The following is a 26,564-nucleotide window of genomic DNA, read 5'->3' on the forward strand; positions in this document are numbered from 1 at the left end:
CGGTGTCATTCGAGAGTTCAATTAACTGTTCTCTTTCACTCAATATCGCAATGAAAGTGATCACGAACCCATGAAAATTCGTCATATTTACTTGGAAAATAAGTTTCAAATTGTAACCTCAGAGTTTCGGAATGCGAACATAATGTCATTGCATAATTCTCTTCAAATAACAACATCATTTTCAACCAAAAAAAAAAAAAAAAAAAACTTTAGGTTTGGAAATAATGAAAAAATCCTCTGTTTTACGGATCTGACTCACAAACCAAGTTTCCTCTCGAACCCCTTTATTTTCTCATGCGCATTGAGAAGAGTTAAAGAATTACCTTGTACAGAGAGATTTAGTTCATTTAGTTTTGAGAATACATCTGAAAGATATGCCAATGTACTTAGCCACATGTCATCAGCTGATGTGCAGGGAAAAGATGGCGAGAAACACCACGTTCGTAGAGATTTAAACCCCACTTTTGTTGCTGAGAGTAGAGTGGGAAGTCGGTAGACAGATAAATTTCATAAAATGTCAGTACTGGGAGAAAAAGTGAAAGGTGTTTACCATGTGTCATTTCCAAACTCTGAGATTTTCAGCTATAGTGTGATACGCAATTCGTTAGAATTTTATTTTTTCTTCTGTCCTTTTTGAAGGACCACAAGGGCAGACCTCGAGAATCACAGGTGGTCCGCGGACCATAGTTTGAGAAGCGCTGAGTTATAGGGAAAAGTAGCCATCAATGGACCAGCTAACAATTTCTTAGTTTGTCTAACAAAAGCAATGCCTTAAAATTCCGTTCATAGGCTTGAACAAATACATTACTAATAAGAATGTTAAAATAAAGTTTGAGGGTTACATCCTATTTATATCTGTTTAAAGATTAGCTCATTTAAAATTCGGCTATTGGTTCAATGAAGGCGACAGGGTTCTATGATTGGACCACCATGTTCCCATGAATAGACCAAAAGAAATATTTAAAGAATATATCTCAAAATAATGTCAACAAATGACAAATCATAACAAGGAAGAAACATAGATTCGATTAATGGATGTTGAAGTTACTTTTAATCCAATTGTAATCGTATTTTGAAACTGAAAATCATGAAAAACACAGTCCTTGTCATTTCAATGTTTTAAAGTTTTAGGCTATTTAAAATTAGCTAATACAGGAGATAAAAAATGTTAGCATACGACTTTAAATTACATGAGCGCAACATAATGGTGTGATTGTACATATGAAATTATTTTCTGTAGTCTGAGATTATTTTTATACTGTAGATAAAACAATCTTCCTTTTCAAGACACACACATGCCACACAAAGTATTTCTTTTGATTCCGCCTAACATTTGAACAAGCTTCATGTAGACCCTACCCATATCCTGCAAGACATTGATTAATATTTTCCTCAATGGTTTCTTCATACATGAAACAAAACCAAGAGTCTTGGATTTTGATTGCCAATTGGTTTCCATTAATGATCCATTTTAAAATGCAGTTCATGGGAACTCCAGCAGGTCCATCCATAGCGACTTCGCCTTTTTTTGATCACATTTCAAGAGCGCTGAAGAGGTTATACAAGATTTATGAATATACAACTGAAAAGGAAGTAGACAGAACACTGCTTCCAACTATATATGTCATTTCATAACTTAATGTCTTTAAGCCAATGTGCTCTGTACTTAAAGTCACTTTAAAATTATAGTAAAAATAACAAAACTGTATCTGAGCTTCTTGTTCAGCCCACGTGTTTGCTGCCGCCACCAAAGACAACTCAGGAGTGACATACACGAGGGGGAACCTTGAGGTGACGTTTCACGCATACGCAGTCAATATGGCCAAGAATATGGCAACGATCCATTGAAAGCAACGGTTCATCGATGGCTACTCTCCCCCTGCAGTGTTTCTTATATTTTAAAGATAATCCTATAGATGGGTGATTAAGCTGTGTAGGATAGTAGATTACAACCTCTTCTTTAATGAATATACAGCTTTGTAGTTTCTTTCTATTACGTTAGGAAATTAGATTTTAGATTTGTTGGTTGATAATGACTGATGTAACAATGACTTGGTTGGTTACATGGTTACATTGTTATATGAAATTCCAAATTTTTTCACGAAAGAACCAATCGTAATTGCCCGTATTGTCAATCTCAATAGCATCGAAGAAATTGCGAAGTAGATTTTTCTTTTTAAAGTAGTAAATCACAGACGTCGTTTTTCACTTTGATTTAGGATTTTAAACTATTGTGTCTACTGAATTAGATAAATAATAAATGCCTCATTTAAAATATTACAATGTTTGAAGGAGTAGGCTAAGTAAAACACAAGGACTGTCGTTACAAAGCAGTTTAACGATAGTTTTGTCTATTTACATAGGAATAATCCAAACCTAATAAATTATTTTCGTTTTACTATGTAGATACATTGAAAAAAAGAACATTTTTATTTCTACCCTTATATGAAGGGATGGATTAATTATGCGAATAACATAATATTCTAATCATTAATATTCCTATGATTATTATGAGCCCCAATATAAATATTCATTCATAACCAATAAAAGATTAATCCGTAATTATTTATTTCCTCGCAAAACAATCGATATGAATTCCAGAATGGCCAATTAGCACTGCTGTTCGGAAAGAAAGTCGCTGAATTTTATGAAATAGAGAAAAAACTAGAAGCTAAGCAAAAACCACTGACAATAACTCCCTATAAATTCCTAATTCCTAAGGATCTGTTTCTTCCTCTGATTACGTTCAGGGGTTTGATTACATATACGTAATCAGGGGTTCCCTCCCTCCATCGCAAAGCGGGGTTTTGAGGTTCGTAGATTCGACATTGGAGAAAAAGGATTGGAAGTTATGGATTGGGAAGATAGAATGGAATAGAAATAAAATTTGAAGTGACAAAACTTCGATACAGGAATATCATATACATTTTAAAACATGTTGTAGATTATCCCTTGTTTGTAACGTACTGCACAGTAGCAACAGTAGGCTACCCGCACTACCAAACTGTAGCGAAATTCCGTACGCGTAGCGGAATTGAGGCTTCGGGAGACCCCTTGATTATGGGGAGACGTAACTGTGATAATCGAAATCTTCCTGAAATGCAGCGCAATTAAAAAAGAACTCATGTTGCCAGCTTAAATTTGTATATTTTGTCTGAAACTTCTCACATAAATTTTATTCCTTTTCTATAAGATTTTACCAACTTTAATGTCTCCTAAAATATTGCGCTAATGCTTGTAATCAGGTGTAGAAATTTAAAATAACACTGCTTTCCCAACTATAGCAAAAAATAGACTGTAAGTGCCTTACTGAGACTAAAATTATATCTACAAGTTAAAATTGCAAGCTGTGACAGATCTACAGAATAGATGATCTTTTTTCTCTTGTACTGAGAAGGAACCCGAAGGCTTGCACTGCAGCCTGAGGCTTATTGTGCTTACCACTCCTGTTCTGTGAATGATTGGCTAGCCGAACGGCCGTGCTCTTGTACAAGTACAGCACGCTGCACCCTGAACTGAACCCGGGCTATGATATCCATAAGATGATATGTGAATTAATGATGGCGAAATGAGTCCGAAGTCCAACGCCGAAAGTTACCCAGCAATTCTGCGTCAAACATATCATGAGGTTCGAGCAACAAATGTATGGTAAAAAGTACTCGATCTATTTCACAGGATTCACTTTGGAAGGAATCTAACTTTTATTATTATTATTATTATTATTATTATTATTATTATTATTATTATTATTATTATTATTATTATTATTATTATTATTATTTCGACATAATGCGAGAAATTGCGAAGTAGATTTTTCTTTTTAAAGTAGTATAAATCACAGAATAAATATGGAAAATGCCTGTTATTATTCGGTTGATAAGCTTTTATCACCCAGTCTGCTGTCAAAAAATCTGAAAGTTCGAATTTATAAAACAGTTATATTACCGGTTGTTCTTGTGAAACTTGGACCCTCACTTTGAGAGAGGAACATAGGTTAAGGGTGTTTGAGAATAAGGTGTTTAGGAAAATATTTGGGGCTAAGAGGGATGAAGTTACAGGAGAATGGAGAAAGTTACAGGAAGCAGAACTGCACGCCTTGTGTTCTTCACCTGATATAATTAGGAACATTAAATCCAGACGTTTGAGATGGGCAGTGCATGTAGCACGTATGGGCGAATACAGAAATGCATATAGAGTGTTAGTTGGGAGGCCGGAGGGAAAAAGAACCTTGGGGAGGCCGAGACGTAGATGGGAAGATCATATTAAAATGGATTTGTGGGAGGTGGGATATGATAATAGAGAATGGATTAATCTTGCTCAGGATAGGGACCGATAGTGGGCGTATGTGAGGGCGGCAATGAACCTGCGGGTTCCTTAAAAGCCAGTAAGTAATAATAGAACATGCAGTAGAAAGGTCATATTTCTAATTTCAAAATTGTAGGAGACTTTACATTTCGAACCTGACGAAATGTGCTGAAAAAAAGTGAGAAATCAGCGGGTAAAATCTGCATGGAATTGAAGTTCAAGGGCGCAACATTTATACAGACAGATTATTTAGTCCTGACAGCTTAGCGACGCGAAAGAGGGGAAGCAATATGAGGAGTGGGGAGATTTCCGGAGTAGAGATAGGGCGAGCGGTCGGTAAAGGCAAGCGAGTGAATAACCCAAACACCCCTTGGCGTAACTAAATGGACTCGCCTGTCCCACGCGCACATCTCCGGCGACTGTCATGACTAAATAATCGTACTGTACATTGCGTAATGTTTATGTTTTCGAGCGCCGAGGAGCATTATAATTTGCTCAACATATAAATAAGAGATTGCCGTTTCAATTTTTACAAGGAAACGAAAATGCGATTTTTGACTGAAAATTAACAAAATTTCACCCTAACCTCCTTGAGCGATGTGAATCAAGAACCAAATATATGCATACAAAAATAACTGTAATAATAAATTGTTGTCTGATGGCCATGAGAAGAGCGTAATAAAATTATCACATTTGGACGGAATATGTATGACTAGAAATAAATAGAAATTATTGTATACTGGCATTAAAAGATACCTGATCGCTACTAATCGATATTGATGATAATTTGTTATTGTAAGTGTGGCTTCTTTACTTGTTACTTCTATGAATAGATAGCGAAGATAACAGCCAGTGTCGCCAATAATACATAAATATACCCGCATTATAAAATTCAATATATCATACTCCTCTAACGACTGTAAAAAAAATAGGAATAGCAGCAAACCGCTGATACTGTTAATTATGAGAATAATTAATACTTAATCTACATCAACATTTTCCCAAATACTTTTTACCAGTCTCAATAATAGTGTCAGCTATTGAGAACTAACGGAACTATTTCAAAGTCTGTCACTTTGTTATATCTTTGGTTCTGACTTATCCCGTGGTTAGAAAGTTCACTTACACGATCAGGAAACTGGAGATCAGACATTTTTGTACGCCAGTGCAGAAATTAATAAATAAATTGAAGCGTTGAGCCGAATAACGGTCTATGTTACAATTTTCCAAAATCGATTATTTAATGGATAGTCTTACACAGCTGTCACAAAAATTGTTTTTCAATATATGTATCAGAAGCGCTTCTACACGAGTTACAACCATGAATTTTTCGGTTGGAACAACGGTCCATGTCACTTCTAGCGAATCCAGTTGTTTACATAGTATCGGGAGTTATTGCACGGGAGTTTGTTCTCTTTACAAATACTGGGTACTTGAACTCTGTGTATCAGGTTCCCATTACGTACGTAAAATGGACAACTGCAAGACAGTGGCGGTAGATATTGACCGGCTAAATAAATCTAAAAGAAAAGGATCCAGACAGATTAATATTAATAAGTGGAAAGATGTATCACGAAAGTCGCTGAGAGATAGTGGTTTTGAGTATACAACAAAGAAAGACAAAATCGCAAGTTAGTGCGAATGGTCCCCCAAAATAATGTAAGTTCCTGTCTGTTATTTTTGCAGTATTTTATTAGTTGTATTTTAATTTACACTTTACCTAGTGTTAATTGGTCTATGTTGTGTTTTGCCACTATAGTTTATCTTAGAATTTTATCAAGGTGTTTTGTTTCAGGAACAGATTTGTGGAAATTCTTGTAAGGACATGTTGTGTTCACAGTTTGCTCTTGATGTCACAAAGGAGCTGTTAAAAATGTATTACTCTCTTACAGTTAGCATTTAAAAACTGTGATTGTTATTATCTTCATTATTAATAAAATTTATACTTAACAGATAAGCGAGCTGTTGGTATGGATACTGAATATTCGGAATAGGGCTTCAAATTTAATCCCCCAACAATTTCTCAAGTGTAATAATTAATTTTCTTTATTCATTTATTATTGTTACAACTTTCGCTAATTGAATGCAGTTATGTTCTAATAATAGTGTTATTATTTGATTAATATTGTATTTTTATTCATAATATGACATTGAATGCAAGTTTAATAAATTACATGGTGTTAATTCATATTCATATATAACATTTAAAAATAAATGTCATAATCATTTTGTTCATAATTTAATATTTTTATTGATTTTGTATACTTCATAATAATCTGATTGCACCTACAAAACTGTTTATTGTCTGTATTCCCCAGAGTTTGGAATTTAACAGGTTACATAAGCTTCTTGTCTATGCGGATGACGTGAATATGTTAGGAGAAAATCCACAAACGATTAGGAAAGACACGGAAATTTTACTTTAAGCAAGTAGAGCGATAGGTTTGGAAGTAAATCCCGAAAAGACAAAGTACCGGTATATGATTATGTCTCGTGACCAGAATATTATACGAAATGGAAACATAAAAATTGGAGATTTATCTTTCGAAGAGGTGGAAAAATTCAAATATCTTGGAACAACAGTAACAAATATAAATGACACTTGGGAGGAAATTAAACGCAGAATAAATATGGGAAATGAGTGTTATTATTCGGTTGAGAAGCTTTCGTCATCTATTGCCCATGAACAATAATGTGTTATTGCGAAATTTTATCTGTGTAATCAGGTTGCCAGTGTAGTATGTCAAGCATTGTGGAAAGAACGATCACTTCATTTTCTATAACATAGGACGTATTTCAGAATATTATTATTATTTATGCTGAACAATGACTTCTTGCATACTCTATCTGCATTCTGTATATAAAATAAAAAGTAATATATTTAATATGTTCTGAATTTGTTAGATATATCATCTCAAGTAATATTTAAAAGAAAGGCCGGGTATGATATTAGCGGGCGTACAACTGTCAAGGGGTAAAAAATATTCCAATATAAATTGAATTACATACGTATATATTGATTCTTTGGTACGACCGATAGATAAATTTAGGCTCACGATGACACCCCAACGATTCAGACTGGGAAAAAGAGAATTCTCTAATTACCATTAGCTGTCTCTGAAGTTCAAGTGAAAGCACACATAGACATGAAATTACGTGAAATGTATGTCAGCATAGCTTCAGTTGAATGTACAGATCTTATAATTATTTTTTCTCTGCCTCTGTACAACGTCACACTTGTGGTAGGGAGGAAAGGAGACAGCAGAAAAATTAATGGTGTTTAATACGCTGACAGCCACGACTAAGATAAAGCACTTGAAATTTAGCGGTAACTGACCGGCAGAGATAAATAAACAAAACAAATAAATATATAAATTTAAAACAAAGTTGAACGTCAGGCACATGATGAAATATTTTCTTTTCGGTGCCTGATCTACAATAATTGTTTTAAATTTAGTTAAACCTGGCAGGCATTTGTCTAAGTAGTATTACTTCAAGTAAGTGAAGTTAAGTAAAGATTCATCTTTATGTGCGAGGAACGCTTAGTAAAACAAATCTTTTTTTTGTCTATAGTTGGGTTTCCGAAATTTTCGAAAATTTGACAAAGAGTTCATTTGAAAACAGGATCAGAAAGGAAAACCCGGGCAACGCCGAGTACTTTCAGCTAGCATAATATAATATAATATAATATAATATAATATAATATAATATAATATAATATAATATAATATAATATAATATAATATAATATAATTTAAGTTATTTGAAGGGTTCACAACCATAGTAGGCCAAGCGCCATTTACTGAATACGTAGAAAACAAGGGTTAAAATTAAGTTATTACCATAATTCAATGGAAACCTATAACAAGTAAAATAAAGTATACACATTAAATCTAAATGGTGTCAATCTTCATTAAACTATGGTTACATGTAATAAAAATTAAGAAACATGTTAAAGGAATTGTCTTCGTACATTTTAGCAAAGTGAACGGAAAATGGTATGATCTGGAGTTCTGCCTGAGGAATGAAGATCATCCAGAATTTGGACTAACGAGAAGAACGAAAGAGGACAAAGTCGACGTTTGCTACATGAGCGAAGGGAAGGAGCAGAAGAAAATCATCCCAACTTCAAGGACGGAACAAGTCATTGTCGCAGATCACATGGTAACAGGAGCGAATAGTAGTGAGTTCAGAAACCCACATGCTGACGTACGACGAAGTGTAGAGGTGATGACACATCGAGAAGATAAGTGTAACGTGATCAAGCAGCGTAAGCAGATTCCTAGTCTCCATACGATGGCAGTAAGGTTAGCGCACTCCAGAAGGAATGCTGACAATAACGGAACAAGAAGCACAGGTGTTAGAAAAAAGGCGAGTGGGGATAAAAAGAGAAACCAAGAGTCAGGAAGTGATATGGAAGAAAGTAGTGAAAAGATTAAGGGTGCGAGTGTGAGTGGAAATCTAGGATGTGGAAGTGAAAGCGTGGGGGGGAATAAAAGAGGAATAGAAGAAGAAGAAGAAGAAGAAGAAGGAAATAGAAAGAAAGACAGAGATAGAAATAAAGCAGAGACAAGCAGTAAAGAAAGGTCAGAACCTGCGACAGCTGAGGATATAGCAATGTTAATAGATATGATTAATAAACGTGGGGATATGATCAAAAAGTGCTAGTAAAGGGTAATTGTAATTGTAAATGATAGAGAAGTATAGGGGAGCGAGAAAGTGTATAAGCTGATGTGTAGAGAGAAATATAAGATTTATAGGAAGCGAGAGTATTGTGAAAGGTTTAGGTGTAAGTGGAATAGAGAGAAAGTTGAAAGTGAGCGCAAATATGAATGAGTGAAAAGTGAAAAAGGGTTAAAAGAAATGAACAAGTGACAGTATAAAATTAGTACTGACATTTGAACGTTGGAACAGTAAATGAATATAAGAGACAGATAGGAGAAAAGGTCAAAGAACAAGTAAGGCAAATAATTCAATATGATAATTTGTAGAGAATAAGTGAAATTGAAATCTTAGTGAATAGTAGTTAGAGGAAAAAGGGGGTTTGAAAGGCATATATAAATTTAGATATATTACGATTAATGATCAAATAGAGAATAGCAAACGAAATGAAGGAGAAATACTGAAAGGGAGATTGAACAAGTAATAATAAAAAAAAGTACATAGTTTAATTGGTAGAAGTTGTGTAGACATGTTCTGCAAATATGTGTTAATGTAAGTGTTAATGGTGGCACCGGATACAAAAATATGAGGTACACCATTACATGTAAAGAAGTGCTGTGACCAAATATATCAAATATCAAATATCAAATGACCATATAATATAAGTCATTATTTTACATTGATTTGCCATTTGACTGAGTAACAAATATTATATTGTGTTTATCTATATTAATTGACAATCTGAATATTTCCAACATGCTTTCTAAGTCAATATATTAAGCCTATTTTTATTGCTCCAATAATAAATAAAAAAGAATGGGGTAAATTATTTATACAAGGTACCTGGGGGTATTAAGGCCCAGCATGTTATAAGGCCCACTACCTAGTTTTGCCATTAGTTATACACTTTTGCAAAAGAGAGCAACAGCTCTTAAGACCTATTTCTTCTTGCATTCGAGTGAGGCATAAAGAAATTAGATTCTCGTTCTTGTTTGTAGCTGACTGGTGGCAACAAGTTATGTGTGATTATTTCTGCCTTCATTATAAAATTTTGCAAAATATAAGTTGATATTTAATCGTTTTACTGTGTGTCATTAATATAATATTAAATGCACGTTATTGTGTAAACATTGAGAAGTTTGGGGCTACCGTGAAACTTTCGCTAATGAGCATATGAGCACTCAATAAATTAAAATTGGCGCGAAGTAACAGAGCAGGAAATACGGCCCATGAAATAAATACGTTAAAACGCCCACAAGTTCATAGCAGTCCCTGAACTATAAAGTTCAAACTCTGAAGCACAATCTTTTTTGCAAGAAATGAAGCAAACGAAAGACAGACAATTCCTAATGCAGAAAGAGCATTGGATGAACCATCAACTTCAGGATTTGTAAACATCCAGGGGACGCGGATGTGTTGTCTGCGAAGAGAATTGCTGTAGATATACAGTACATGTGTGTGTCTCTTGTGAATGTTGGGTGCACGATGAATGTGTAGGTCTCACTGAGGAAAGAACTGAAGACTTTGTATGCCCAAATTGTGTTCAATACTTACATTCTTTATTGTGGGCCTTATTATCTGTCACAGCAGGATGTAAGACCCAGTGACATGATGTTAATTTTCATTGCTCACAGCATTTATGTGTCTGAATATTTACTTGAAGTAAAATATTATAGGATAACTATAAAAGTATGCTATTCCATTATTTAAAAATTGCTAAACGTCTGCATTTCAAAGAAAGAACGTTTTATTCCTTAGATGGGCCTTATTACCCCCCGTTACCTTACAATTATAGATAAAATTATAGGCCTAGTAGTTTACAAAATATGTAATATTGTAAATGTATTAATTTTTTGTAATTTTATTTATGTAACTTATTTATTTCTTCTTGTAGCAACATTCGTCTATTGCGACATCATTTCTTTAGTCCCATTGAAGACGCTATAACCAAGTTCAACTGTATTTAATTTTGGTGGTATTTCGTCGATTTTGGATCTCCTATTATGTTAGCAGTGCATATGGTGCCTCACTAAGGTAATTATTTGAGAAAACGCAATTTTTAGTGGGTGTGATAGGTTTAAAAGAACTTTTCAAATTCAAATTCAAATTTATTTACAAATTACATTTGAAATGACACATATGAATATATACCCGAAATGACCATATGCTCGTGCTCGGGTCAGTCCAGTAGTCTACATAAATTTTACAGAGATCCAATAATAATGTTGATGCTAGAAATAATAGTAATAATAATAATAATAATAATAATAATATAATAATAATAATAATAATAATAATAATAATAAAATAATAGAATATCCGTGACTGAGATGATACAAAGGTAGTAATGCAAATTAATTCCTTAATAATGATAATAATAATAATAATAATAATAATAATAATAATAATAATAATAATAATAATAATAGTAATAAAACAAAAATATTTACAATAATAAAATAAATACTAACACGGATAAAATAAAATATAAAACCACTAGCGAGAGTTAATACAACTTAAATAAGCATATAATAACCAGAAAAAAAATGACGAACTCGAAAATCAACAGAAAAGTTAGATGTATCGCAGACGACAGCAACCGCCGTATTGATATTGTGCTATGCATTATTGGTAGTATTTAGTATTAGTATTTATTTATTTATTTAACCTGGTAGAGATAAGGCCGTCAGGCCTTCTCTGCCCCTCTACCAGGGGATTGCAACTATCAGTGGCGTATACTGGTTAAAGGGTTTGGGCTACCGCTGACCCTATTATTACACAAAATATATCTAACAATTACTTTAATTTTAATTACTATGGTAAAACTAATAATACAAAATTATTACATTATGTTATATTATAAACTTTTTCTTTTGTAATTTCCTTGGGCTACCGCCGGTAGCCCCGGTAGCCCGCAAAATACGCCCCTGACAACTATAACATGAACAATAAAATTACGGGGGGGGGGGCGAAGGTCTACGTAACTTGCTGTTCTCTTCGAATCTTCTCATACAATCATGGGAAGTTAATGATGAAAAACAAAATGTCTACGAGTCAAACTATTCATTATTACCAGGATAAATACAAATAATACTGAAATATATTAATCAAGTTTCAGTTATAGATCTCCCCTTTTGTGCAAGAGGTATCATATCAAAATATTTTATGAATGGCGGGGAAAATATAAATTTAAAGAACTCTCTAGTGAGAGAGATAGTGAGAAGTACAATCAAGTGTATCTGTGGCGATGCTAAGAAATCATTTATTGGAGATGTACACTGTTATTAATGAAGAAAATGATCTATATATATTTATTACTATGTTTTATCCTATAGGTTACATGCATCAGATAAATACAATAAATATTAGTAACATATAATGCTAGTAACACTTAAAATAATAATAAAATTTATAAAATATCATACAATCATTTTCACTTTATTTTTAAATTTAAGAATGCGTAGATTGCTTAGGTCTGATTATTTTTCAATACTGAATTGTATAGTCTTGGTCCATAATTCCTACATGTATCATTTTAAGAATGGTCGTCAGATCTTTAAAAGTAGTAGGTGGGGGCTAAATATAGGGTAGAATGTTAAACAAAAACCTATAGGGTATAAGGTGATTATGTAGAAAAAATTATATTTATTTTTACCATTTTGACCAAAAATTCAGTCCTAATATCCATTAAGTAGTTTACTCTTATATGGGACTTAATGTTTTTCTTTTCTTGAGTGACATAACTGTCTCTTAAATCAGTGTTTAATATCCAGGTAACATAATAAATCTCACATGTATTTACTATTAACTGGGACCATCTGCACATTATAAATTATTACAGCCGCTTCTCACAACAAGAGATTGAAGAGACTTTTTCGAAGCACTTCTTGTTTCTTTGAAGTGGAATTTCAGACTTCCTAATACCTCTATTAAAATTCTTAACGTATTAGAGAAGAATATATTTTAAGATTTAAAGAAAAATCTCTTTGTTTTGAAGGATCCTAACCCTCAACACTTTAGACACACTCTGCAATTAAGCGGAAAGACAGAATTTGTCGAGGAGAATGTACCAAATGTCTCTTGGCAACGGTCTTCAAATGTCAAGGAAGAAGACACATCGTTACGGGGAACGTTAAGTGTTAGCTGCTAGTTTCAAAATATTGTAGAAAAGACGACGTGGTCTGTATTTGTGAGCGGGAATGCGTTCCAACCCCACGAAATGGGGAAGGAGGGAAGAGAATGTGCTCCGAGAAATAGATTCAGTCACATTTCAAGTGAACCGAAAATAACACCCATCCATCCTGGCTGCTATTTCGAAGGGAATAACTGCCAGATCTTTTAAAAGCAGGGAATATATCCGGATGACTTACGACATCTTGAGTCTAGGATTTCTGATGCGTCAACTTTTTCTTGTCGCCGTATTATTCTAAATGCGGATTCCACCTTTTTGACTAATTGAGCCACGAATCAACCTTAATAACGATGTGATAGGATGGCTTAATTTCTTACAAGCTTAAAAAAGAATTCGATTTGTTGCAGAGAAAAAAGTGAGTACTTGAATAAAATGCGTACTACATACTTACGTGGTGAGTGACATAACTACATATTAAAACACTCTAGGCCTAAAGATTATATTCTATGGCCTACTGTTATTATCTTCATCATAATCATCTTCACTACCAATTTAAAAGGCATATTAGGTCCGATAAGTATAGATATTATAATGAATATATTTAGATTTTCTTACTGTCAAATTACTTATCGATTAAACATAAACTATTTAATTGTTCATCAACATTAGCCTTTTTAAATTATCATCCTCCCCCAAAAAAAAATACAGCATAATGATTTCATTGCGAAAATTTAGGGACGCCAAACGAGATAATCATCTAGTTTAACACAAGTTTAAAAAATCGTAAATGGCTAGACTTTTACGACTCGTACAGGTTGTATAGAACTCTCAGATGAATAAATTTTAATAAAGCTTTTTATGACCTACGCACATTAATTTGTCATACAATTAAATACAATCTTTATAGGTTGGAAAATGGATAAAGATAATATTATAATGTTTCGTGTTATATTATATTATGTAATATTATATTATATTATATTATATTATATTATATTATATTATATTATATTATATTATATTATATTATATTATATTGCATTGTGTTGTGTTACGTTACATTGTATACTATTGTAGTTTAGTCAATTGTCCGAAGACAGGTTTCAACCTCTTAAGTGACACCAATAAGGCATCGCTCATGAGGCAACTAAGCCAGAAGATAATGGGATAGATTGGCTAGTTCCTTTCCCCCTGGATTGTATTGTATGATATTATATTATATTACATTATTATTCATTTCATTCATTCAGTGTTCTCCCCTAGGGCAGGTCTTTCAGTGCAAACCCATCTTCCTCCTTTATATAATAATAATAATAATAATAATAATAATAATAATAATAATAGTCCGTGGCGCCACAGGCCTTGAAGGGTGCAGACTGACCAGCCGGCCTCACGTTCACATGCCGAAGCAGAAGTTGAAATTGATTACCAATCTCATATTCAAATGCATATTACAAATTATTGCATAAATACAATAATTGTATCTGGGTCACACCCGAAAAAGCAAGATGCCTGGAATGTAAACATAATTGTCAAAGGCATGTCTTCACATTTTATAATTAAAATTTAAATACTATGCAATTACACTAATTACAGTAAAAAGGTCAAATTTTAAAAAATGAGAGTTAAGTCCTTTTACCTAAACACTATCAATATTATTATATTGTTTTATATTATATTATATTATATTATATTATATTATATTATATTATATTATATTATATTATATTATGCGCTGCTCATTTTACGTTTTACCTATATTTTCCCTGCTGCTCACTAAAGTCAATAAAAGCACGAGGTTCTGAAGTGAATCCTGTCAATACGTCAGTTGTGCGGTATTGTTCTGGCAGCGAGGACCAGACCTTTTCTGTAAGGTCAGGTTCAGTGAATCCGGTCTTGTGTAATGCTGGCTGGGGAAGGGGGGTTGGGAATATTATTAGCCCCTATAATTACGCCACTCTCTTAAGATGCAGATTTCAGCTATTTGTAGAGGCCATGTCTTTATATGCAAATTAGATTGTTTCAACAATATGATCGTCTCATCTGTATAATGATAGGGTGTTGTATTCCAAACCTCTGCCCCCCCTCTCCACAGACCCTTAACCCACCGCCCCTCTTCATTCTCTTCAATCTAACCTAAAGACTTTGATTATTCAGAACCAAAAACCATTTTAAGAGTTTTGTGTATTCTCTCTATTGTTTTAACTGTTTTAGTCTTTTTCAAATCTCTAACGCAAGCACTTATGCTTGTTGGGTGGGTATATAGGATGGAGAGGGATTGTAGAGCAGGGTAGGGGGGGGGAAGACTTCGAACTAAGAGTCTGTAATTGAATTAATTTTGTAAAATAGCCTGTCCTTGTAAAGCAGTATTTACTTCATTACCATATTGCTGCATCAGTGGCGGATTTTATTACATCAGAGACGTCGGTTGATTTAGAGAAAGATTTGTCGCATACGACGTTCTGGATACAAACAGCAAGAAATAACATATTCGTATACGCCTAATGTCAAATTTGTTTAACACGTAAGCACAAAGTGGAAGTGAAGTAACCCTGTAGATTTTTACAACGAATACAGATAGCTGTTCTTGCTTACATACAAATGGCTTTTAAGAAATCCGCAGTTTCATTCCCGCCCTCACATAAGCCCGCCATCGCTCCCTATCCTGTGCAAGATTAATTCATACGATGAAAGAGTAATGGAACGGAGAAAAACTCTCTCCGGCGCCGGAATTCGAACCCGGGTTTTCAGCTCTACGTGCTGATGCTTTATCCACTAAGCCACACCGGATACAACCCCGGCGTCGGACAGAATTGTCTTTGATTGAGTTTCAACTCTTGGGTTCCCTCTAGTGGCCGCCCTCTGCACTACGTCATGTATGTCTATGAACATAGGACCGAAGTCCACACATGTGCTGAGGTGCACTCGTTATGAGTGACTAGTTGGCCGGGATCCGATATATTATATGCGTAAATCGCGAAGTGATTTAAGACGGCGCTTATTCCGTCGGATCCCGGCCAACTAGTAACTCATAACGAGTTCACCTCAACACATGTATGGACTTCGGTCCTATATTCATAGACATCTATGACGTAGTGCAGAGGGCGGCCACTAGAGGGAACCCAAGAGTTGAAACTCAATCAGAGACAATTCTATCCGACGCCGGGGTTGTATCCGGTGTGGCTTAGTGGATAAAGCATCAGCACGTAGAGCTGAAAACCCGGGTTCGAATCCCGGCGCCGGAGAGAGTTTTTCTCCGTTCCATTACTCTTTCATCGTATGATGACGCAGAATATCTGCATGGAAATATCATATGTACTTCGGTACATTGAAATAATATAAGATTAATTCAGTCTCTATCATCATATCCCACCTCTTTCAAATCCATTTTAATATTATCCTCCCATTTGTCTAACCAAAATATGGATTACTCAACAAATTTAATTTATACAGGTTTAAATGTATTAACTATTGAAGAAATTTATAAATATAGTTTACTAACTTACTACCACAGAAATCAAATAAAACATAAATCTAATCGACATGAATATCGTACTCGGAGACAAAAGTCTACTTTCCCATTAATTGAGCCTAAATGTCATACAAGTGCAGCTCTTAAACATGGTGCTAGTTTCGGCCCAAGATTTTATAATAAAATTACAAACCATTTTCCAAATTTGAAATATTTTAAAATTGAATATTTAAAAAAAGAAATTTATAAAATTGTTCATGGTATACAGTATAATATCAACAAATGTATTTTTTTACCTTTTATTTCTGTCGACTTCATATTCATGTTTTTATTGATTATCACTGACTTCTGTCTTATTGTCAATTTATATTAAATGTGTTTTTTTCTCTATTTTTCTCTTTATACTTTTTTTTTTGCTCTTGTGTGTTATTTATAGGTTTGAATTAAGTTACTTACTGTATTTAGTAAACTGTCCTTGTAAATTTTATGTTATATTATTGGTTAAGACCATACCGTACACGAGCCTGGCTCTTACGGTAGTGATTAGAAACATTTTTGTTTTATAAATGATTTAATTTGTACTCACTGGCTAGCTAGTTAAATAAATAAAATATATAATAATAAATAAAAAATGTCTGGGCCTCCCCAAAAGTCTTTTTCCCTCCGGTCTCCCATCTAACACTCTATATGCAATTCTGGATTCGCCCATACGTGTCCATCTCAAACGTTTGGATTAGGTAGCTGTTCTATGTAACAAAAAAGTGGATTTTCATATTTTGCTCAGAATTATTTTTTCCAAATATTTAACACACTCTTAATCGGTAACTAATGCGGAGAGAATCGTGAATTTTATTAATATCGATAGAAAATCTAACACAGAATAATTTATCCCTGTGGCGTATTTCAATAGCGTGGGCGGTTTTCGTGTAAATTTAATGAAAACACCACAAATTTCAAGCTTGTAATTAGTTACCATTGCCACCGGGTATATACTCATTTGCAGTGTGAATAAATACATACATACATACATACATACATACATACATACATACATACATACATACATACAATTTTATTCTTCATATTATAGTTGGAATTCCCTGGTAGAGGGGCAGAGAAGACCTGACGGCCTTATCTCTTACTTACTTACAAATGGCTTTTAAGGAACCCGAAGGTTCATTGCCGCCCTCACATAAGCCCGCCATCGGTCCCTATCCTGTGCAAGACCAATCCAGTCTCTATCATCATATCCCACCTCCCTCAAATCCATTGTAATATTATCCTCCCATCTACGTCTCGGCCTCCCTAAAGGTCTTTTTCCCTCCGGTCTCCAAACTAACACTCTATATGCATTTCTGGATTCGCCCATACGTGCTACATACCCTGCCCATCTCAAACGTCTGGATTTAATGTTCCTAATTATGTCAGGTGAAGAATACAATGCGTGCAGTTCTGCGTTGTGTAACTTTCTCCATACTCCTGTAACTTCATCCCGCTTAGCCCCAAACATTTTCCTAAGCACCTTGTTCTCAAACACCCTTAGCCTATGTTCCTCTCTCAGAGTGAGAGTCCAAGTTTCACAACCATACAGAAGAACCGGTAATATAACTGTATTATAAATTCTAACTTTCAGATTTTTTGACAGCAGACTGGATGATAAGAGCTTCTCAACCGAATAATAACACGCATTTCCCATATTTACTCTGCGTTTAATCTCTACCAGAATAAATAAATAAATAAATAAATACTGCTAAATAAGTACTAATACTAAGACAAATTGTATTGTATACTTCTTAATTTCCATTCAGGAATCCTCCCCTGAGCACGAGTTTTACTATTTCAGGGGCGAGCTAAATTTTTTTATGTTTATTTATATTTTATTAGCAAAATAAATGAATAAAATAAAAATAAAATACAACTACATCAGCTTTAGTTATATGGTAGAGTTGTTTTATTTTTAAGCATGTATTTAGATACTGAGGCCTATTACACATTTGCACTCGTACTTCCCCAGAAACGACTTCAAGTTGACACAAAGTTTCTTCAACGTTTGTCATACATTTTACAAGTGTTCCTTCCCTCTTTCTTCAAGCTGTATAATAATTTCAATTAAATTAGTATAAAATACTGTTATTAATATGCAAGACAAGCTATTATGGCTACATACTACATAGCCTACCACAATATTTTCATGTCACGAATTGGAGCAGCGTTATTTTCAGAGAGTGCAGCAACCACGTCACGTAGGTTGTCAAAGTTGTCGGCATAGTCGGTGTTTAAGTTAATTCATTTATAATTTAGCACGGATGCAGCGAACATGGACTTCACAAATTAAAGCAGTAACACTTCCGGTTTTCAATAACCAAGTGCAATTTAAAGTTGTAATGTGTTTTTACGTGATACTTTAAGTATGGAGAAGCTCAGACATAATGTTTCCTAGCTTCTACACCCGTTCCTACCACTTTATAAATAAGCCAGTAATGCCTCAAAAGAAGTTTAAAAATGATATGATTTGAGTAGACAGGAGGGGATTTTAAGAGTACCGGTAATTTCGCTTGTATAATGAAATAAGTTTTATAAAATATAGTTACAACTGTAGCTAAGTCAACTTAAACTTGCACTTGAAAACAATAAAATATTCAGCAAATCGAGCTTTCCTGAAAGAGTTTGTGTGCACTCAATGTTGGTTGCTTGATAGTTGTCAGCCCACTCTGAGGTCTGTGGATGTAGAGGGAAAAATTGCATCGGTGTCTGGTAGAGTTCCTGGGTAGCTCAGTTGGTAGAGCGTTAATGTGTTTAACCAAAGGTCCCGGATTCAATACCCGGTCCCAGAACAATTTTTCTTCGAAATTGTTCAATAAAATATTCGTTCTTAAAATGGCCTAAGACTAACAAATAGGCAAAAACAGGCAATTGATTTTGAGATGGGCAGCAAGAGCTTCACTAGAAAAATAAGTAAAATAAATATTGATCATGTCATTGCTATATACATACATGCTATTTATACAGGGTGAACAGTAAGTAATGCCATTAATTTCAGGGGGTTATTCTTTAAGATACTTCAAATAAAAAAAGTTTCATACAATTTTGCTCGTTTTTGCTTCCTTTTCGAGATAAACATTTATATTATATGATACATTTCATAGGGTGTTCTGGGAAAGCCATTGATCTAATTCCCAATAACCTCAGTCATTTAAGAGAGCAGTGTATTATGATAATAAGTGATTGAAAGAATTGTTCTTTTACCCCAGATAAGACGGAAATATTTTTTGTTTAAAACATACTATTTTTTTGTATGAATTATTTAATTGTAATTGATATAACATAAGAAAGCTGTTTTTAATTTTTTTATGTTGATAGTATTCGAGATTTTCAGTGTCCCATATATAGGACGTCAGTCATATCCCCATGCAAAAACATTATATGACATAAGTCGTTTTAGCACTAACATATATAAATTGTTTAGCTTAACAATACATAAAATTAACACAAATTTATAATATCACTCACACACTATAAGATTATTGTATTTTTCGAGAATGTTTATGGTGTGTGATACGTGATAAAACATTTTACATGTACACCAACATCACACTTCATACATTTATTGTTGTCTTTGTGTGACACTGTCTGCATCGAGTTTGTTTTTCTTGAGATACCACAAAATGATTACTTCCATCAAACCTTGAAACTTTTTGCTCAGTCTTAGATGAGATGGTCTACCGCAGTGGTCGTCAGCATTCGCTGAAATGGGTAAAGGGTAAGTGCAGCAGGATTAGGTAGAGGGCATACCCGCCAGCAGCCACAAATGTACCTGCGGGTAAGAGACGATAGCCCAAGAGTGCAGTGAGTTGACGACTCTTTGATTACTGCAAAGAACACTTTGATGTACGCATTTCTCTAATTATTTCAGTACCCTACATGCCCCTTCTACGTAACTCTGAAAGTGGTGGTACTGAAGTGAAAAGGTTATCAGGAATAAGTGATAGAATAATCCATCCAGGTTTGTCACTATTTCCGAATATTGAAGAATTACACTAGCATCCAAACCCAGTTTCTTGTTCTCTCCTGAGACACTGAGACACTAGTTGCAGCTCCTTGGTATGGATCTATCCACAATGTGTGTCAATATTTAGTAGCCCCTGCCCATATTTTATATTCATACTATTTTATAGCCTTTCCCCAGATGAACTTTTGCATCCATGTTTCCCGAAATGAGGTACCATTGCTTCATCTACAGAATGATTTTCCTCATGACGAGCATATTCCTGAAAGTCTTTGTTCAGATGATCAAATAAGAGCCGTACCTTAGTAAATTTATCAGCTGCATCAATTTCATCATTATTGCTTGCGTGGAAATTAGCTATTATAAATTTGAATCTATCGCCAGATACTGCATTCGCAACTAGTGGGTTACGGGTATCCAAGCTGTTTTCCCAATACATTTGGCGCCTAGGTAGATCTACTTATCCACTAAGTAGCAGTATGGAGATATTTTCATTTCACTATTGGTAACATCATCAATGAAATTCTTCTGTGCCGCATATTGGTTAGTAAATTTAACCAGCATATCAATAACATCATCAAATAATTGTGATGGAGAAAAGTTTGTTGAGGCCCGAGTTTAGTGGGAAAAATATAGTATTTCCCTGCTGTATGTCAACTTCTTCCCAATTTAAATTTATTATCCTTTTTTTCAACTATATATCGGTTGCTGAATCACTAGTATTTCTACTGCCATTCTCACCATCGCCTTTACTATGTTCATCATCACCATTATGAGTTGACTTTCGTCATCATAATCATCCATTCCCTCTCCTTCTGTGTTGAGGGTTACTTCCGTCTCAGCTCGCAACTGACTACCAGGCATTTTGTCAATTGTAGGGTTATTTTCATCACCAGAATCCTCATCAGTTACGTTACCACACGCATTTTTTGGTGATAAAATGGTGATGGAAATGTTATTGCACTTATGTATAGCAACTTGGTCGTCCTGAATCATTTGTAAGGCTTCATTTAGTGAAAAACCCCTATAATAACATGAGTACCATCAGTCTCACGAAATGTCCCCTCTTATGACTGACGTTCTACATGTAGTACGCCTAACTTTACCATGATATGGCATAACACTAAATAAAAAATTGAATCTCATTATGAATTATTATATACGAACTACATCATACGAGTATGCCCTATCAATATCAAAAGCAATATTCCTATAGCATGTCATATATATACCGACTTCGAGAACATGTTCTGCTGCACAGCCATGACTCACACAAATATGTTAACAACAATGACTATAATAGACTGAACATAAGAAAAAAAATTGGAGGCAATTTATAATACATAAGGATTATGATATATGATTGACGACTATGAAAATCTTACACAACAATGTTAAAAAAATAAAACGTCCGGTGTCGTATATATAGGACGTCAGTCTTATCTGGGTTTTAATGTGCAGACATTTGATCCGAACAAAGTAACATTATAAAATTTCTTTGCAGAACGAAAAGTTATATTTGTTAGGAATAAATTTCTGCACATTTAAAGGACAAAACTGAAATTCGTTCAATAAGTTATAATCATAATACACTGCTCTCTTAAATTGACTGAGCATATTGGGAATCAGTTCAGCAGCTTTCCCAAGATACGCTATGAAATGTTTGATATGAAATAATTTCTTTCTCGGAAAGGAAACAAAAACGATCAAAATTGCATTAAACTTTTTTGTTTGAAAAATCTCATAGAATAACCCCTTGAATTTAATGTCATTACTTAAGGTTCAACCTGTTAGTGAGATTCTTATAGAACCGAACTCAATGTAGGCTGTTGTCTACAATTCACAAACAAATTAAGGGAAAACGATCAGATTTGCAGGAGACTTTCATACATGTGAAAGACGTACAAATCACATCAGGTGCTAGAAATGGCCGCTTGGCATATTTCGACCCTGCGCTTCATGAAATATTTTAAAGGTCCCAACATCACGCCATCAATGTCCCCGATTTTCCTTGAGACCTGTCTGTCCATTTCACACGCTCCATTCTTCTCCATATCCACATTTCAAATGCTTCTAGTCGTTTCTTTTACTTCGTCGTTTCTGCCCCATACACTGCAACAAAAGAGTGGGTGAAGAAAGAATGATGCAGAAACTGATCAAAAAGAGAAAAAGGAATTGACTGAGTCACTTCTTGAGAAGAAACTGCCTTCTGAAGGGACGGGTAAACGGGAGAAAAGTTCGGGATAGAAGAATATATCAGGTGATATACGACATTAAGATATATGGATCATATGAGGAGACTAAGAGGAAGGCAGAAAATAGAAAAGACTGGAGAATGCTGAGTTTGTAGAACACTGTGAATGGATGAACAATGCCACACTCCACACAAAGCACTTCACTAGTCTCTTCCTTAATTATTTTATCCAGAAGTCCGCAGAAGATGCTTTTTCATTTAAAAGCTTGCTTTGTCATTGCTATCCTCTTTTTGACTTCCTGTCAGTAGCTCATGTTACTACTCTTAAAGCAGTCCACCTGTTCTTCTGTCTGGTTTGGAATTCGTACGTTTACCTTCTTTATTCTTTTCTGATAACCATGATAGTATATTTATTTTCAGGTTTCAGACTTTTCTGATATTTCATCTATTTTTATATTAAATTTCGTCGTGCTCCTATTGTTTTCCATGAACGAAGAAATCCGTTTATCGAACTCGATGACAGATAATATAAAATATATATTTCGATTTTTGGAAGAACTTCAACACAGGTTACGTCTTCAGTTACAACCACAAACAAAACGAAATCAATGTTCATTATCTTACTCACACGTATTGAAACGCATGTTCAGAATTCGGTATTGATAATCATTTCGCTCTCATTTGGCGAAATAATTGAAAACCAACTGGATTTACACACGAATTTCATTCATGCTTCATGGTGTTGCCACACATTTTACTGCAGATACTACTACTAAACCTAATTTAAATGTTAATAAATCACATTTCGCGAATAGGAATCTATTAATGTAAATACAAGTCCCTGTCTTCTTTCAGTCTTTCTTACAACAAGGACGTGTGTAAAATAATTCGCACGTATTCTTTTCGAGATGCAATTGGCCCGCAATTGTCCCTGTCTGTTTCGTGGGAGCTGAAAATACTGAATAACGACCTGTTGACGGTATGACGTATCTCCCCGTTTTACGAGCAAAACCTGGACAAACTCCATCGCACGAGCTCTCGACCTGTCATAAAACGGGGAAAATTGCTTGCATAAATAACTCTGTGGGCAGCCCTGGTTTCGCCCGCCACACCCCAGCCATCGGTTCAGCACTGGTAGGATGCCCATTATTATTATTATTATTATTATTATTATTATTATTATTATTATTATTATTATTATTATTATTACTGTCCACCCTTGTGGAGTAAAGGTTAGCATGCCTGACAATGAAACGAGCGGGCCCGCATTCAAATCCTGGTTGGGACAAGTTACCTAGTTCAAATTTTTTCCGAGATTTTCCCCCAAATTCATTAAGAGGAATTGCTGGATAACTTTCGGCGCTGGACACTGGCCTCATTTCGATGCCATTATCATCTTCATAGCATTCAGACGCTATATAACTACAGCAGTTGATAAAGCGTCGTAAAACATCCGATTAAAAATATTATTATCTTTATTATTATTATTATTATTATTATTATTATTATTATTATTGTTGTTGTTGTTGTTGTTGTTGTTAAACTTCTTTGGGCAGGGTAAGAGTGGAACGCTGAGAAATTAATAAATTCTCTGACAGAACTTTGAAAGATTTCTTACTTGTTTTCCTTACGGCATTAGAGAATGTTCGTACCCTCGTCGCCCGCTAAACGGCTGATGCTATGTTGATGTCAGAAATGACGTATGTTAGTGTTCGTAAAACTTCGGAAAGAATCGTAAGAAATCGGTGCACGTGTTCCTTTAACGCAAGGCTCTATATTATCCGATATTTCCCCGTTCCGTTGAACATACATTATGTTGTAGCTTCTTTAATAATCAGTTAATTGCGTTGTAATTTTTTAAGTGATAGCTCAGTGTCTAAGGAAACAATAGAAAAAAATTCGAAATGAAAATATTTTTTGAAAAGTGAGAGGAAAATTACTAACTTCAATGAGATCTGTTCAGAATAGACATTTACACCTTCAAAAGTTTGTAAGCGGTAAACTTCTTTATTTTTCACTTTATATGGAGGGTCAACGCGAGAGAAATGTTAAGAAAGAATGAAAATTGCTTTCAAAAGTGATCGCTACTCAAAATCATTACTGATTTCCTGGTTGTGGCGAGTTAAAGAAAGGAAAGTTTTCGCTTGGCGGATTACTCACGACTCAACCTTTTGTCTGTTGGCATCTAAACGAAAAATTCTTTCCTGAGCGTTCTTGTACTTTGGCCTGATTAATTCATCCATCCTGAGCTGTTCTAAGTAGATGAATATCATAATACTATAATGGTAAATCTCGAACGAGATGTCATTTTTAACACCGAATTATGTCTACGGTAAAGTTCACGTTATCCGACTAGATAGCAGGTCCGCTATTGAAATAACGTGAAATGAATGGCTCTCATTGTCTCTTTCCACGCTCTTTCCTCAATGACGTCAACATATCGTTAACCGTTTAGTATACCGGTAGGGTGCGAAAAAAAAATCTATTGTGTACTACCTTGCATTGTGCTAGCGTAAATAAAATTCTTGATGCTCGAGATTTGTTAGCATTTTATTCAAATTAATACATAAATTACTGGGACTGGGGCTGTTGTCGGACAGTGCATCTTCTGTGTACTGTTGTGATGTTGTTGAGTTGAAACCAGTGAGTGAAATTGCATTGTTGAGAAGCTTTCTGGTGGAAAATATACCGAAATAAATGGCTGAATGAACGAGAACATGGCGTGAAAGAAATCGTACAAATGAATCACCGAAAAGCAAGCAAATAACGAAAAAAGTAGATTGGGCGAGAATGCAAGAAAAGGAGAAAGGCATTTTATAACCACACTTCTGCAGTTTAGTTACAAATTGTCAAGGATTTAGTGAATGTTCGTACACAGCAACAATCAAGGAACAGTCGACGAGTGAAATACCTGATCTAACCTGCTGTCTGATTTAGAATTAAATTGTAGTTCAACATATAATAAACTTTAAATAAAATAAAAGTCTTCACAATATATTTTAAAAATAATTTATAATTACCGTATTAAGTCCTGTGATTTTTTTCACATTTCATTTCAGCAATCATAAACCAATAGCTTCTTTTTTAATCTATTCGGTTGCTCGAATGAAGGTTTTCCATTGCATTTTGTTTAACAGAGTTACTAAGACTTCCGCTCAAGTTCTTTCTCACTAAGTATTTTGGTTTCATTTAAAAAATAAGGATAATATTTATCTAAATGCCGTTATAATGAAAATCTTTTTAGGGTTAATGAAATTTTCTTAATTTAATTATATAAATTATTAATATTATACATTTATTTGAACGGTTTTAATTATGAATTGTTTTATAATAGTTTTTTTTTTAACATTTTCTGTTTGTGAAGGTGCTTTGGGTTAGTCCTAGATCATATAGATAGCTCATCCCTATGTTAAAATCTGTAGCAATTTGAAGAGAACAACCGCCAGGATCGCCACCCGTCCGCAGTAAACGAACACGAGATGGCAGTACAGTCGCTAATGCAATTCAAGTGGGAGTTATGACGTGACTCCTTATCTAACAACTAGATGGCAGCATAGTAAACCTGACAAGTTGTTACGTCAAAGCATATACGTAAGGCCGAGCAATTTGGTACATATGATCTAGGGTTTAGTACTATTAAGAACAGTGATTTTATCTATAACAAATATTGCTATTATCAATTTTAAAAACATTTACATGTTTCGACGCTGCAGGTACATCGCTGTTATTCCATTGTTGGCGTTTTATGAAGTTTGGACTTGCATCCATCTATAATGTTGTTCTAAAGTGAGTT

The sequence above is a fragment of the Periplaneta americana genome, chromosome 2 (assembly GCF_040183065.1).
Source record: "Periplaneta americana isolate PAMFEO1 chromosome 2, P.americana_PAMFEO1_priV1, whole genome shotgun sequence".
NCBI lineage: Eukaryota > Metazoa > Arthropoda > Insecta > Blattodea > Blattidae > Periplaneta > Periplaneta americana.